The 14,644-nt window shown below is 36.3% G+C and overlaps 1 long non-coding RNA gene across 1 annotated transcript; it reads right to left on the minus strand.

Annotated features, from left to right (window-relative positions):
* Positions 1 to 8,026: 8,026 nt before the first annotated feature.
* Positions 8,027 to 11,359, minus strand: LOC148852044 (uncharacterized). Its single transcript, XR_016099637.1, has 2 exons — positions 11,186 to 11,359; positions 8,027 to 8,331 (listed from the first exon to the last, which is right to left on the minus strand). It is a non-coding gene; the product is annotated as an uncharacterized LOC148852044 (long non-coding RNA).
* Between the last annotated feature and the right edge of the window lie 3,285 nt (positions 11,360 to 14,644).

Below are 14,644 nucleotides of genomic sequence, written 5' to 3' on the forward strand. Positions count from 1 at the left end.
GCTTGCTCTGTAATCCCTCAACCGCTGATTTGCGCGGAGAAGAGAATGAATAGTGCTTCCTCTCGCAACCTCCTCCAGATCAAATCTGAAATATGTCAGCCTGATAAACCGATGTTGTAACTGGGAAGGATTTCCTTGTCCCGGCTGGTTTGTCTTGGACGACGATGACGACTGAGTAATACAGACGAAGGAGATTGGTTTTGTGATCGATGTTCGTGGATAGGAGCTTGATGGAGTTACTCAGAAACAATCGCCTATGGTGGAGGCTTCACTTGATAGTGAAGGGGAGCAAATCCAAGTGGTGTCCACTATAGTCAGTTAGATCGGTTGTGATTGGAAGTGAGGAATGCGGCAACGGTGGCGAACATTACAGTGGTGACAAGAGAACAAGAAATGGGAAAAGATAAGGGAGAAGAGAGATCAAATGACGAATACCACCTCTGCTAGGAGTTGCAGCGGCGGTTTGGTTGGAGCGGCAGTGGCAGAGAAGAGGACTAACACCAGGAGATGGAAGAAAAAAAAGAGCAGGGGGAGAGGAGAAAGAGAGAATGAAGGAGAGATTGAGTGAGAAGAGAGATCAGAGGAGGTTGCCGCTATTACTAGCATTGGAAGTTCAGTTCACCGCTGGTTCGCTACCTCAATTCAATGTCGAGAGAAAGGAGGCGGTGATTCGGTTTTGTCGAGAGGGGGGAGAGGGAGGCCAAAGAGAATGGAATTGCCACTGCCGCTGATTCGATTCTGTCGCGGGGAAGACGAAGGTGAACAGTTTCGGTGCATTGGAGTGGATTCGCCGCCGTCACCCCTGTTCGAACGAAAGAGGAGGTGAACACTCCCCCTAAATAAGAATGCCGGTTTGGTTAAATAACAGGGTGCAGGGGTAGTTTCGTGATTTTTGGGAAACTCAGGGGCATTTTTGTAATTTTGGGGCATTTAGGCCAAACCGGGTCTAGGGGTCAAACTGGGGATTCTGGTTCAATGGTGGATATGTTTGGCTTAGAAAATGGGGGGTTGAGATGGGTCTAATTGTTGAGAAGGGTTTTGATGCATGAGGGCTAGTGTGATTGGCCAAAATGGAATCTTTTTGGATGAAGAGGCAAACGGGGTAGTTTTGAATGAAATTTCATGGGGCGGGGTCTTTAGACATTTTGGGTGGATTGGCAGGGTCAGATTGGCCCCGACTGGACTTGGATTGGGCAGATTTGGGAAGGGATCAAATTGGTTAATACGAGGGTTCGAAATGGAATCTTTGTGTGATGAAGGGGAAAACAAAGACAGTTTTGGGTGAAATTTCTCAGGGTAGGGTTTTTGGGTAGTCTAAGATGACTGGTACAATCAGATTGAGCCAACTGGGCCCGAATTGGGCAGATTTGTAATTCAATCAATTTGGAACCTTGAAACAAAATTTTTATGTGATCGAGGGTAAATGAAGGTGTTTCGGGCTGAAATTTCATAAGTAGGGGTTTTTTGGTATTCCGGGGTGATTGGAAAAGTTTGATTGGTTTAGATGTATTCAGATCAAGTGGATATGGGTTATGGGTGAGAGAATGGTCAAAATGGAATATTTGTTTGATGGACGGGTGAACGAAGGAATCTTGAGTTCAAATTTCATTGGTAGGTCTTTTGGGATGTCCCAGGTCAGATGGTTGTGTCTGATCTAATGATTGAGGTGTAAGTGAGGATCGGCATTATCGGATCAGTATCGAGCAGATTTAACAGTGAATCTGAGGGCTCTCGGGGTAAAATTCAGGTTTATTGGGTTTTTGGATGTTTCAGATGGATCAAAAGGGTTTGATCAGGGATTTGGGATGAATTGGAGGCTCGGGTGATAAACCGAATAAAAATTAGCTGCTAACACTTGTTGGTTTTAAAAACCTTGCCCTTTAGCTTTTCAGCCCTCTCATATAGCCACATCAGTATCCTACATATCCTTGCTAGCCCCTACATGTTTATAAGAAAGAACTCCACCCATTCAGGAATATAATTGACCGGGAAATTGGTAGAAAAATCAGCCTACATAAATTACTAGGTTTTTATTTTTTTATGTAGGGCTGTTCAGAAAGACAGTCAAACCAACGAAACCTATTTGATCTGATCGATTTTTTCAAGGTTATCAGTCAGCTTCGGGTGGGTAAAATATACAATCCAGTGGTCAATTCGGTTTTAGTTTATAAATTTGAAAACTGAAGTTGAATCAAACCTATTATGAGTTATATATAAATTGATATATTTGGGCGGTTCAAATTCATTATACATACTTTTTGGCATTGATTTTGAAGTTATAAACTTGTACACACAAAGTAGAAACTTTAACTCCTTTTCAATAAAAGAGCCAATCTAAACACTCGGGATTTTCTATTCACTTTTCCTATCCATTCTTTACCCGTCGTGAATGAGAGCCATACATCTCTATTATCAATTAAGACATGTGTGGCTCCAATTCACGGCTCATAGAGAGTGGGTAGGAAAAGTTTGTAGTAAATCTAGGTTCAACCTATAAACACAGCCTATAAAACATTAGAGCTAACCTATAGAACCAACCTATTAAACAACTTATAAAACCGGTCTACAAACACACATTGTAAAGCAAACCTTTAGAGTCATCCTATTAGACAGTGTTTGACTCAAATCCCTTTCCTTGTATCTTTAAATTTCTTAGGAAAATGTGGTTTTGGCTATTTCAATGGTTATCACCCCAAACCGATTATCAAAGCGAAAAATCGACCCAACTTGATCCTTCATGTTTACGTTGATTTTAATCGGCCAGTTTCAATATCCTTTATGTTTACGTTGAATTTCATCAGCCGGTTTCAGTTCTCTATTCGTTAACCTAATCAGATCGGTTCAGTTGATATAAAAAGCTTGCAACTGAACCAACCTGACCTGTGTACACCCTTAGTTGTATGAGATTACAATATGCTAGATTACAAATGGAAATATATATATATATATATATACTAGATTAAGCTCTCTGTTTTCTATCTTTGGGGTGGGGTAGAGACATAAACCCAATAAGGAAGCAGTGGAGGAGCTGATGATACTGGATCTGCTTCTCACACAGGGTGTCTCACACCAATTTCATGCACATCCTATCATATATTAAGAATATCTCCTGCACTTATAAGTTATTATTCATGGAAGATGTTCTCAATGCATGGTAGATGTGCCTGTGAAGCACCCATGTATGAGGAGCAGATCCCGTTCCGTTCAATAATGGTGATGCATATTATTTGGTCGAAGAGTGAAATCGAGCAGCTACACTACGTGTGGTCGGGACTCAGGGCCCTTCCTATACTCAGTTTACCTACAAAACCAAATCCATGAGATCAATAATATTTCCTTTTTTTTTTTACTTTCGATGAATCTTTTTGTCATTTTTAACATGTTATAAGTGTAGATGATTTTTGAAATTAAATTTGTATAGAAGACACCTGCTTCTATAGTGCAAAGGTAAGTTCTTCACTTATGTATTTTTGTTACAAAATATCTAAATAACACCCTAATTTATCAATTTTGAACAATCAAATGAGGACTGGGGAGAGGGGGGCGCCAGTTGGGCTTTGGTCCCCCAATAATTTGAGTAAAATCCTAGTGAATAGCAGTAGCAATTGGGCAGGTTGGGTTGGGTTGGGTTTGGTTTGGATTGAGTTTCAGCCCAATTCATTTAATCCATCAACCCATTAATGACATAGTTATATAAAATTAAATGGGTTGGGTTCAACCCAAACCCGCTTTAACCCAATCCAACCCGTCCAAACCCATTAAACTTATATTTACACAAGCGGCGGAGCCATTTGATTATGTTCGAATTTCGGGTTTGATCAAATCACTTAGGTTCAAATCGGTTAGACTAACTTGAACTATCTAATTGGATTGTCTTTGAGCTAATCACATCAAGGGTTACTGTTTAGATCTGGATCAGTCCAGTCAGACTAGATTGGACCGGGTCAATCAATGGTGGATTGACCCGAAGTGGGTCAAGAGAAGTAAATTGGACTGGTCTGGATTTGGGTTGGGTTGTGCGAATATTGGCTAGACCGGACGACCCAAACCAGGCAAAGCAAGCGGGGGATGAACTATCCCACCCGGACCCATCTCAGATTCTGGTCGACCCATATTTACCTGTCTTGGGTCGGGTCAGACCGGGCTGGCCAACCCAAACAAACCGAACCGAGGTGCTCGGGTCTGTTCATATTTAGACCAAGTTGAGCTGGTCCGAACTCAGGTCAAGTTGATTTAGATTTATGTCGAATTGGGTGAAGTATGTTGATTCGAGACAAAACTAAATTTAGTCAATAATTAATAGAAAATTAATAAATTAATTATAATTATTTCGTTCAAATGAAGAAAAAAAAAGACTAAGGAATTAATACTCATTTCAATCCACCAAGTAAATGGATGGGTTGGGTGATTAACCCATTTCCAATCCACCAAGTAAATGGACGGATTGGGTGGGTTGGGAGAAAAATTGCTACTCCTACTGGTGAGTAGGAGTAGCAACCCAGTAATGTTTTTTTTAATTAAAAGGAAAAACAAAAAAAGTAAAATAAAAAATAAAACTAAAAATGCCTTATTGGGCCTGCCTACTTGCTTATAATATTCAAGAGATAAAAAAAAACTTCAAAAGTTTAAAGCCTGCTCTGATGGTTGTGTGAAGAAATCCTGAAAGACTCAAGACTAACAGTAAACCATCAAATTGTCAAAGACTCAAAGTGTCAATTGAGTTTGTGATTAAATCAGTGGAGTTTGTACTTTGAAGTTTTAATAGTGAGTGTGAGTGAACTATGGAGAACTGCTAACATTTGGGAAAATATTATTTTTCTTTTTACATCTGAGATTCCTAAATCCCAAAGGAGTAGGGACCCAAACGAAAACCAGAACCGTTGAATTGATTATTAAATATAATAGATGATGAATCAATTATTCAATTGCAAATTTTGATTATTTATCTACTTCTTGAATTTTACAATTGATTTTTTTTAAATCTTGAAAAGTGGTTCGGTAGAAGTGAATTGAATATAACATATATTGAATAATGAGACTACAGTTATTACACAGTACACAACACTTGTACTATGCATACAGTACGACAGTAAAAGCCTACAACAACAAAAAGTTTTTTTTTTTTTAATTTTTACCATGAATTCAATATTGATTTGGGTATTTGTACTAATTTTTATTATTATTTTTTCATTGTCCAGACGTTGGATTGTTCATCATTGTTGGAAGTTAAAAAGTTGGAATACCAATAGTGAATGGGTACATTCTACCTGGAACCGAATGGAACTGATCTTGAATTGGCTTTGAATTAATCCTATCCAATTTGTTATAGGGTAGGGTCTAGTTTTAAATTCTTGGAACTGACCCCATGATCGATTCCAAGGTTTAGGGTTTACCCTATCCGAACTAATCCAATGAACCAGTCTTGATTGGCCTTGGTAGAACCAGCCTTAGAACTGAACTTGCATTTAAATAAACCCCGTCCTAAATATTTTTAAAGATTTGAGGATTTGAGCTCAAGCACTCATGGTTACCAAAGCTATGGTCTCACTTGACCATCAAGCTACTTAAGTGATTTGATCATTTGTTTTCAGTTTAATATTTGTATGTGTATAATAAATAATGTAAGAGATAATATTTAGAAAACTTAAATCATAGTGACAATTTTTCAACCATATATTAATATATTATCATAATCTATATATTAAATTACTCAATTTAACCAATAAAGATAATATAAGTGTTAAACTATATATTATCATTATTGAAAATCAAGTTTTTGAAGGATATATTTCATTTTTTTCCACGGGTAGATCCTGGAACTGACCTCGGAACCGTCAAGGCCATAACCGACCTTTATAGGGTAGGTTTTGATTCTAGAAACCTAGAACCGACCCCTACAGAGTAGGTTCCAAGTTTTGCCATGGAACCGAACCAAACCAACCATTGTTCACCCCTAGTATATTGGTACAACTATAAATTCTTTCGATTTTTTATGTTTTTTTCATTTTGTTTTATTCAGATGTGTTTTTTAATTATTTTTTCCAATATAAGAGTGGATTAATTGAAATGGACGAATGTGGGACCACTTTCAAAAGTGAATAGACCTATGAAAGACATAGGCCCCATGTGTTCAACAAAAGTCCCAAAAGGACCTGCGCCCATGAACACAAGTCGTGGCCTCATGGGCACGCTCTACTCAACAAGTGTAGTGCACAGGCATGAGGCACCCGCCCAGTGCCCAGCCCTCCCACTTAGTGCCTAGCGCCTAGCTCGCCCGCCCATCCCACTTGCCTGACCACATCCCATGCTAAGCCCACTGACCTGGCCCATCCACTTGGCCACTCCTACCTAACTCACCTAGGCAACCCCCCTCCCCCCCCCCCCCCCTTGTTATTAACAAGAAAAATGAAAACTCAATTATTTTTTACAAGTAATTTAAAAAAGAAGAAAAATATATAAAACCTCAAAATATTAAGCATCACGTAGCAAAATCAATTGAATCAATGTTCAAAGTATCAAAACATGCTGATATGTCGTACTTTTTTTAAAGTTTTATTTAATTTTTTTGAAACCAGTTCAGAGGGATCGGTTTAAGGCCCAACCACCCTCTGAACCAGTGTTTGACTCAATACAACCCCTGGAGGGGTGTATCGGTAACCCATTGGAAGGATACGTGTCGGCCGATATATATCGATACTTTGAACCTTGAATTGAAATTTAAAAACAATAAAAATTAGAAAAAACACTACTTACACCCAAATACCCCAGTTGGGATTAAAATCCCATATTAAAAGTTGTAAATCAACAAGGTAAATAGCAAAGAAGAAAAATAAACAGTGTCAAACACTGCAAGAGCAAAGACACATGGGGATTTTTAACATGGAAAATCCATCAATGTGAGGATAAAAACTGTAGGGCACTAAACTAGAAAATTTTTGCTATCAATAAGAATAATGGAGTTACAACTTTAGCTTTATTTAGAGAATATCAATTTCAATAGACAATAACCTCTGTAGGATACACAAAAACAGATTGTAAACAAGATGTTTTATCAAACACCACAAGAGCAAAGGCACACTAGGATTTTTAACAAGAAAAACCCCTCAATCTGAAGGTAAAAATTAAAAGCCATAAGGCAATAACCTAGAAAATTTTTGCTATCAATACGAATAATGAGGTTACAACTTCTCTAGTTTCAAATAGAGGATAATAGTTTTAATAGACAAGAACCTCTCTTGGATACACAAAAACAATCTCTAACCGAGATGTATTTTAACTAACAAAATACGAGAAAGATCTCATCAAAAAAGAGTAGCCAAAACCCTCTCAAAACACTATTAAAAAGCTAAGAAACCCACTAAGAATTTGATGGAATAAGAGACTTGTAACTCCAAGACAAATGAAACTTCTAGAAAAAGCCAAGAGATCATGGAGAATGTAAGGGTGGAACCAAGGTGTCGGAAGGGAGCCATAACCTACCCTCTACCTCAAAATTTTCCATAATCCCATTTAATTAACTCCCACTTATATTTTGACCCTGCATCCCTATTTATTAACTTTTGCCCCCTTTGAGAAAAAATCATGATTGAAAAGATCTCACCATCTACTAATATGTAACCAAGGCAAGACAATTCATCTCTTTCTCATTGATAAAAAATACAAAGAATTACTTTATTTATCTTCTTTGCAAACTTATTTACTTACGCGGTGGGCAAGAGATCCCAATACATGAGCATATCCCATCTCCATGTGAAGAGGAGAAAGAACCCAACACAATTCTTAACAACTATTATGGGACCTTGAAAAAATCCTTTTTCTCAAGATAGAGTCTTACTTGGAGATGCATAAGAAGCTTTCTGCAAATCGAATCGATCCTTATGAGATGTGAAATTTGTATCCATTTCAAATTTGCATTAATTAATTATGATTTGCACCTTATTTTATACAAAACTTTCAATTCTTGCATGTCTCATTGGTATTCATTGACCTTTGATGCCAAAATTTCCATGCTCTATGGACCGTTAAATTAATTAAACAAAACCTGCAGCAGATGTTGATAACTTCAGCTCAAGAAATAGATACATTTATTTATGCTTTAATTTATTTGATTATAGTTTTTACTGCATGCATCATAAATGATCAGAAATGGTAAATTATTTTATATGCTTCAGCAAGGGTAGCTGCAAACACACTCCACGCAAGTTTCACATTTTCCGGTGCCAAGATTGTATTTGCTAGCACATGCAGAGTTGCAATCCTCTTCAATGCACTGACCCACGCTGGAATAAGGTGAAGTGCAATTTTTCGCTTCTTCTGCTACCAATGCATTGCCTGTTTGATTAAGAATAAAAGTGAGAATAATATTCTGATTAATCGTGTTTGATTAAGAATAAAAGTAATTTATCGAATAACGTGACAAATCAGTCAAAACAATATTGGACCATATGGCATAATCCAAATGGTTATCATTCCAAAAGAAAATATAAAGATTAAAGAGTAATTAAGACCAGTGCTCTCACAAGTTGGCGTCCTGAATGATCAATATACTCCATAGGTTGTATTAGGTTGCAGTACAAATTTCATTTGCATCGTTGCAAATGCATGGGAGTGCAAAAGGGTTGAATGTAAATTCTGTATATATATATATATATATATTTTATATATTTTTTTTTTTGTTTAATTTTGACCGTTTTATTTGTCTCTGAGTAGTAAAATGAAGTGACTCTACTTTAAAGGAAGCAGAATGGAGATAGGAGGCCGGTTTTTTTGTACGAGAGTAAGGTAGGATGCCAAGATGATGTGGTCCTCACTTTGCATGAGAGAAAATTGAGGTTAAGGTTATTAATGGATTGGGTCTGTGTCGGGACAGGTTGGTCCCAGTCCCAAATGGATTATTAATCATGACAATATAACAGATCCAAAACTTTCCCAGTTAATAGTTGGGTCCTTCGTGTCCAGACCCATTTATATTGAAACCTATATATTTTTAGATAAATAAATAACTTAAAATTTAAAAATTGATAATATGACCTTAATAAAAATGATAGAAAATACTATATCATTTATATGTTAATAAATTAAACATTTTTAAGTAATATTATCTATGGAAATATACCATTTCAAACATAAAATATGATAAAATTATAAGAAATTAAGAAAATCTTATATATTTAATAAAATAATTAGTTCCGGGTCTAAATTGATTCAGGACAGGACAGGCAATAACCAGAACCAACCCAATTATTAATCGGGACAAAATTGTGAAACTAGAACCATTATAATCAGTTCTATTGGTTCTAGTCGTCGGGTAAAGCCAACCCATTGATAGCCCTAATTGAGGGAAGAAGTTGGTGCAAATTTTGCATCAGGTTTTGGGATGTTAAATTTGCACTGCTTATGCATGCAAAATGGGAAAAAACAGTGTATCAGGTTGGAAATGTTTGGTTGCAATGCAAATAAATTTGTACTGATACAACATTATAGTAGTGTAAATTCTGATATAGTTTTGCTTGAAGTCTTAGTTTATTTTGTTTCATTGCAGTACAAATGAAGTAAATCAAGATCTGAAGCAGAATAAAGTAAAACCAAAACAAAATTAAACAAGAATTATTTTTTTTTCATTTGCACTCCCACTCATTTGTACTAGTGCAAATAAAATTGCACTACAACCAAAGACAGCCTTAATGAACAAGCAATAGCTAATAACCTAAACCCTTTACCGAAAAAAAAGCTAACCTAAACCATGAGTACAAATTTTACACCCAGTCAAGCTTTGCTACCAAAAGCAACCTAAATTTGAATAAAAAACAAAACACAGCTCAACTTGGGAACGGATGGTTAAATTGCTAACGTTTAGGAAACAACTTCTCTGCTATGATGGCGTGCAACCGTCTAACCTGGTTTACCTAGATCAGCCTGCTAGTATCAGAGCCCAAATTTCCTACTAACTTTTCCTACCCACTCTCTATCCACCATAAATCGCAGCCACACATCTCTCAATTCATAGTAGAGATGTGTGGCTCAAATTCATGACGGGTAGAGAGTGGGTAGGAAAAGTGAGTAGGAAATCCCAAGTGATTCAATATTCAAAGGGATGGAAGTGCAATGTATATTGGAAAGTAGTTTTAAAAAGCATACTAGAATACATTTGGATACACATGGATGAAAAATCAAGATACTCATGCATACTCTACAAAAATTGAATAAATCGTAAAAAATATATTAATTAGTAACAATAAGTACAAATTTTATATGACTAGAAATAAGTTTGAGATATCAAGGCACAATGGCTAACCATTGAAAAATGATAAAGGAATTAAAATGTGTATGTATATACCAACTTTTAAAAATCAATATAATTTATCTTAATGTTTATTGATGTATAAATTTTAATAACCAAATTTAACATTTATTGACAAAAAAACCACCAAAAAGAAAATTTTAATTTGAATGGTGTGTCTGTATTGGCCAGTATAGTGTGTAAATTATAGGGGTTACTTAGGAATTAGTGAGAAAGATCAAGAATAAGACAAATTTGAATTTAAAAATTTGTCTTAAATACATGAATTGATAGAGAGAGAGAGAGAGAAGAGTGGAGTTAAATATTAAAAATTGTAGTGTATTGGCCAGTATAGTTATACATTAGGAAATTTTAAACCTTGACTACATTCCTAATGTGTTTGGTTTGGTACAAATTAAGAGAAACAGTGTAAATTCTTAAGAAACTTCCAAATTATTTAAGAAAATTTCCTCAACTTTCTGCTTCTCTCTTATTCTCTATTAAACTAAACATAGGCAAAAGGGTTAAAACTAGAAAAGGAAAAACAGTTGGTAGCCCTGAACTACTGCAAGTATTGTCTTACCTATGATAGAAAATCTTCTAAAACTGAAATACATAAACAATGAAGTTCATGTAGAGATTGGATGCATGCTTTCAATTAACCATATCTATAATCGATACATCATTCTCAAGAAAAGAATTCTTGCTTTTAACGCATCGAAAACATGATTCGATCTTGTAATAGTTACATCAATCCATCTTGTTTCTGTAAAAGAAAAATCTTTAGAATGGTATTTAGAAACTGAACTCTTCACATTAGGAAAGGCACTAATTTACAGATCAATGCCCATAATATCTGAAGAAGAAACAGAAAGGACAATAACTAGAGAGTCGAGAAAAACTTACTGCTAGTGATGAATAGCAGGGAAAGAAGGATGACAAAACAAGGGATGTTCTTCATTATATTTGCTTGAGTTGGAGAGACTGGGTATGGTTAGAAGTAGCTTGTTAAATTATATAGAACATTTTAGGACGAAGAGTTGTTATCTTTATGCATGGTAGCCACGCCAATGCCAATGTACATTCACATGCATTGGAATCATTTACTTGGATTTTAGGGGCTACAGCTCAATACAGAAAATATTTCTGTTTTTGTTTATTGAGTAAACGTTTATTGGTTCCATCAGTAAATGTTTAACTAATTGCATTTGTGCGTATCGAAATTTATAAAAGTAAACTTTGGTTTCTGTACGCTTCCTCCGTTTTAGAAAATTTCATTTTGGACTTACTGAAACGGTGTTTATTGATATTTTGCTGATGTGGTGCCTAATGGCAACTATTTATCATAAATGCCCTCATTAAATATATTTCTCGATTTTGCTGATGTGCTATGACTGTTGTCTACTGTTTCAACGAACAGAACTTCTTTGCTATGACTGTTGTCTACTGTTGAGTATGCATTAATCTCTCCTTTTAGTGGTTTTAACCTGAAGAGAACTTCTGTGCTATGACTTTGTCTACTGCTTCAACGAACAGACCATTAATTTAAGCTCTAACGTGGATGGTGCATACTCAATAGGTTCACGTTTTCCATGCTTCAGTAGATGACTAAATGAAGTAAAGTATTTAATGCATAAACATCTTATTATGGATGTTGTTGATGGGCCTGTCTCACTTCCTTTCACCCTGACAACGTCTAAATGAAAACCATGCATCAGTTATATTAATGATCTCTTGTATGGTTCACGTTTTGCATCACTTATGGGACCCGTGTGGTATTAAACTGGATCTTGCCCAAATTGGTATCTTTTGGGACATGTTTGGAAAAAAATAAAAAATCTAAAGATACATTTACATGAGCTGAAAAATCAACTTTCTATTAGAGGTAGCTTTTCTGAAAGGGGTTCACGCATTACAGCCAGGGTGGTCACAAGCTGAGTTTTAGACGAGTTATTCGAGTTCGACTCGTGAAAAGCTTGATTCGACTCAGTTTAAACCAAGCTTTGATATGAGCTTGAACTTGATATATAGGCTTGTTTGCCAATCGAGCCTAGTGAAGCTCGGCTCATGAGACTCATGAAGTTATCTGAATCAGCAATAAAATGCACCTCTACTTAAAATATACTTGACTCGACTTAAATCCACCTCTACTTAAAATATAGTAGATGAGGAAAAATGAGAAGGAAAAAGAGAGCAATAAAAGAAAAGAAGAGAACATAAATCGTGCTTCATTTGATTCCAGTTTCCATCCATTAACACATAAGACCAGAAAGAAAACCTAGTAAAGTTATCTGAATCAGCAAGCAATGATGCGTGTGCATTTCACTATGTTTTCACATTCTCCCTTGGCACATGTGTCATTGCAATTGTGGTTAATGCATTCTCCCTTTCTTGGACCAGGCTTAGGGCAATTCTGGCCTACTGCCAATGACACATTCCCTACATTCAAAATTCAATCTCTCAATAAGACATTACACAACATATGGGGGCTTCTAGCTTTCTGAGGTGGGCCCCACATGAACAGCCTATGTATAAGCTAAAAGGAGAGCCCAAGGGTTATCGGTCACAGCCTGCTTGAATAACTTATTCCAAGTGTTTCAAATTAAGCAGTTGGATCGATCAGCTTGTTGGCTGAATCTTCAAATCAGCCCTCCCAAACAGGCCCTCGATATGTAAAAGCCAAAAGTAAGGTTAGAGTGTTGGATTATTGTCTGATTTAGGGGAGTGTGTGGTACAGTGGACAAGATATTGTATAGTCCACACTATAGTGTGGACCAGTCTGTGATGTAGCATCAAAGGAATGCTATTAAGGGGGGCATTTTATGGACCAAAACAAGCGATCCACACTTTCAAATATCCCCTTAAAGAATTTCAACTACATTAGGCTTGGGTTATGTTTCGGGCAAATGGAAATTTGTCAAATTCCAGACCCCAACCCGGTCTAAGTTGTACTCTTAGCCAAATAAAAGCAAAATTAAAGAGAAAGGAAGAAAAACATTTTGCAATGCATCCAAACAGAATAAAATAAAAATAAATAAATAAATAAATGGAAGAGAAGGAAAATTGACCAGCAGTGATGAAGAGAAAGACAAAAAGGACAAAATGAATAGAGAAGTTCTTCATTTTCACACTTTGGAAGACGATGGCATAACTGCCCATAAATTTACAGGTTTTCTTACAAAAAATATATAACATTTATTGGGTCCAAATCCTCGAAGATCCTTATCTATAATAGACCCATAGAAATATGTACCATGTCACGCAATCATGTGCACCATGGCCATATTTTGCCTTGACCACAAATTGTAACATTGGTTCTTTTAGAGTCAAACAAAAGAGAATAATAAAAACCTTCCTAGGATTCTCTTTACAGAGGAGGCAAAAAACGAGTGAAGAAGGACAAAAAAGCCCTAAAAGAAATTTGAGTGGCTCATGGTTTTCAAAACCAGATCGGGCCAGATGGTTGGACCAGAAAAAACTGGGAACTGGTCAGGTGATCGATTCCGTTTTTTTCTAAAATCGGATATTTGCAAAAGAAATGTTGATTTGATCAGCAAACTGCTGACCCAGATAGTTGAACCATTTGAACCGTTCAATGGTTTTGACCGTTTTTTAATTTTTTTTATTATTTTGTCAGAACAAACTGATCATTTGATTTGAACGGTCAGACCGTTAGGCCCAAGAACCAAACCCTGACCGATTCATTCTCCGAATCGGTTTTAAAAACCTTGGAGTGACTTAATAAATTCTTAATAATAAATAAATAAAATGAAGATTGTATAAAAATAAGGAGAAAAACCTAGAAGAAATCTATACCACCCAATATATTGCGAGTAGGAATAGCAATGGGGCAAGGTAGGGCCGTTTTTCAGCATATCCCCAAACAGAGACCGGCATATTCCCAATGCAAAGCTGTAAAAGCTATTCGAACGGTCATTGCTCTGACCGAAGCCGAACTCCCCCAAACACATGCACCCCGCCCCATACCAACCCCGTCAGCCCAATCCCTGTTACTACCGAAAACGAGGATCTCTGAATTTGTCCCACCAACTTCTTTTGATAAGTTGTCATATGGAAACTTGACCAGTACTGTAAGTACTTTTACTCTATTCAAATGTAAAATTTCATTAATTGCTATTATCCCTCATTAGCTCCATTTTCTCTTATTAATTGTTATTAATTGCTATTATCTAAATTCAATTTCAAATTTCTTTCTATAATTAACTTTTACTCTCTCCCCTCGTTATTTTGTCATTAAATTTCTTATTCCTCTTTAATAGATCTGCAAGTCGAACCAGGTCAAGTCGGGTTGAGATCAACACTAATAACCCAACCTGAGCTGTTGAACCCTAAATTCTAATCTTG

Source organism: Nelumbo lutea, chromosome 5 (genome assembly GCF_056320005.1).
Source record: "Nelumbo lutea isolate HS-2025 chromosome 5, American lotus-T2T, whole genome shotgun sequence".
NCBI classification, from domain to species: Eukaryota; Viridiplantae; Streptophyta; class Magnoliopsida; order Proteales; family Nelumbonaceae; genus Nelumbo; species Nelumbo lutea.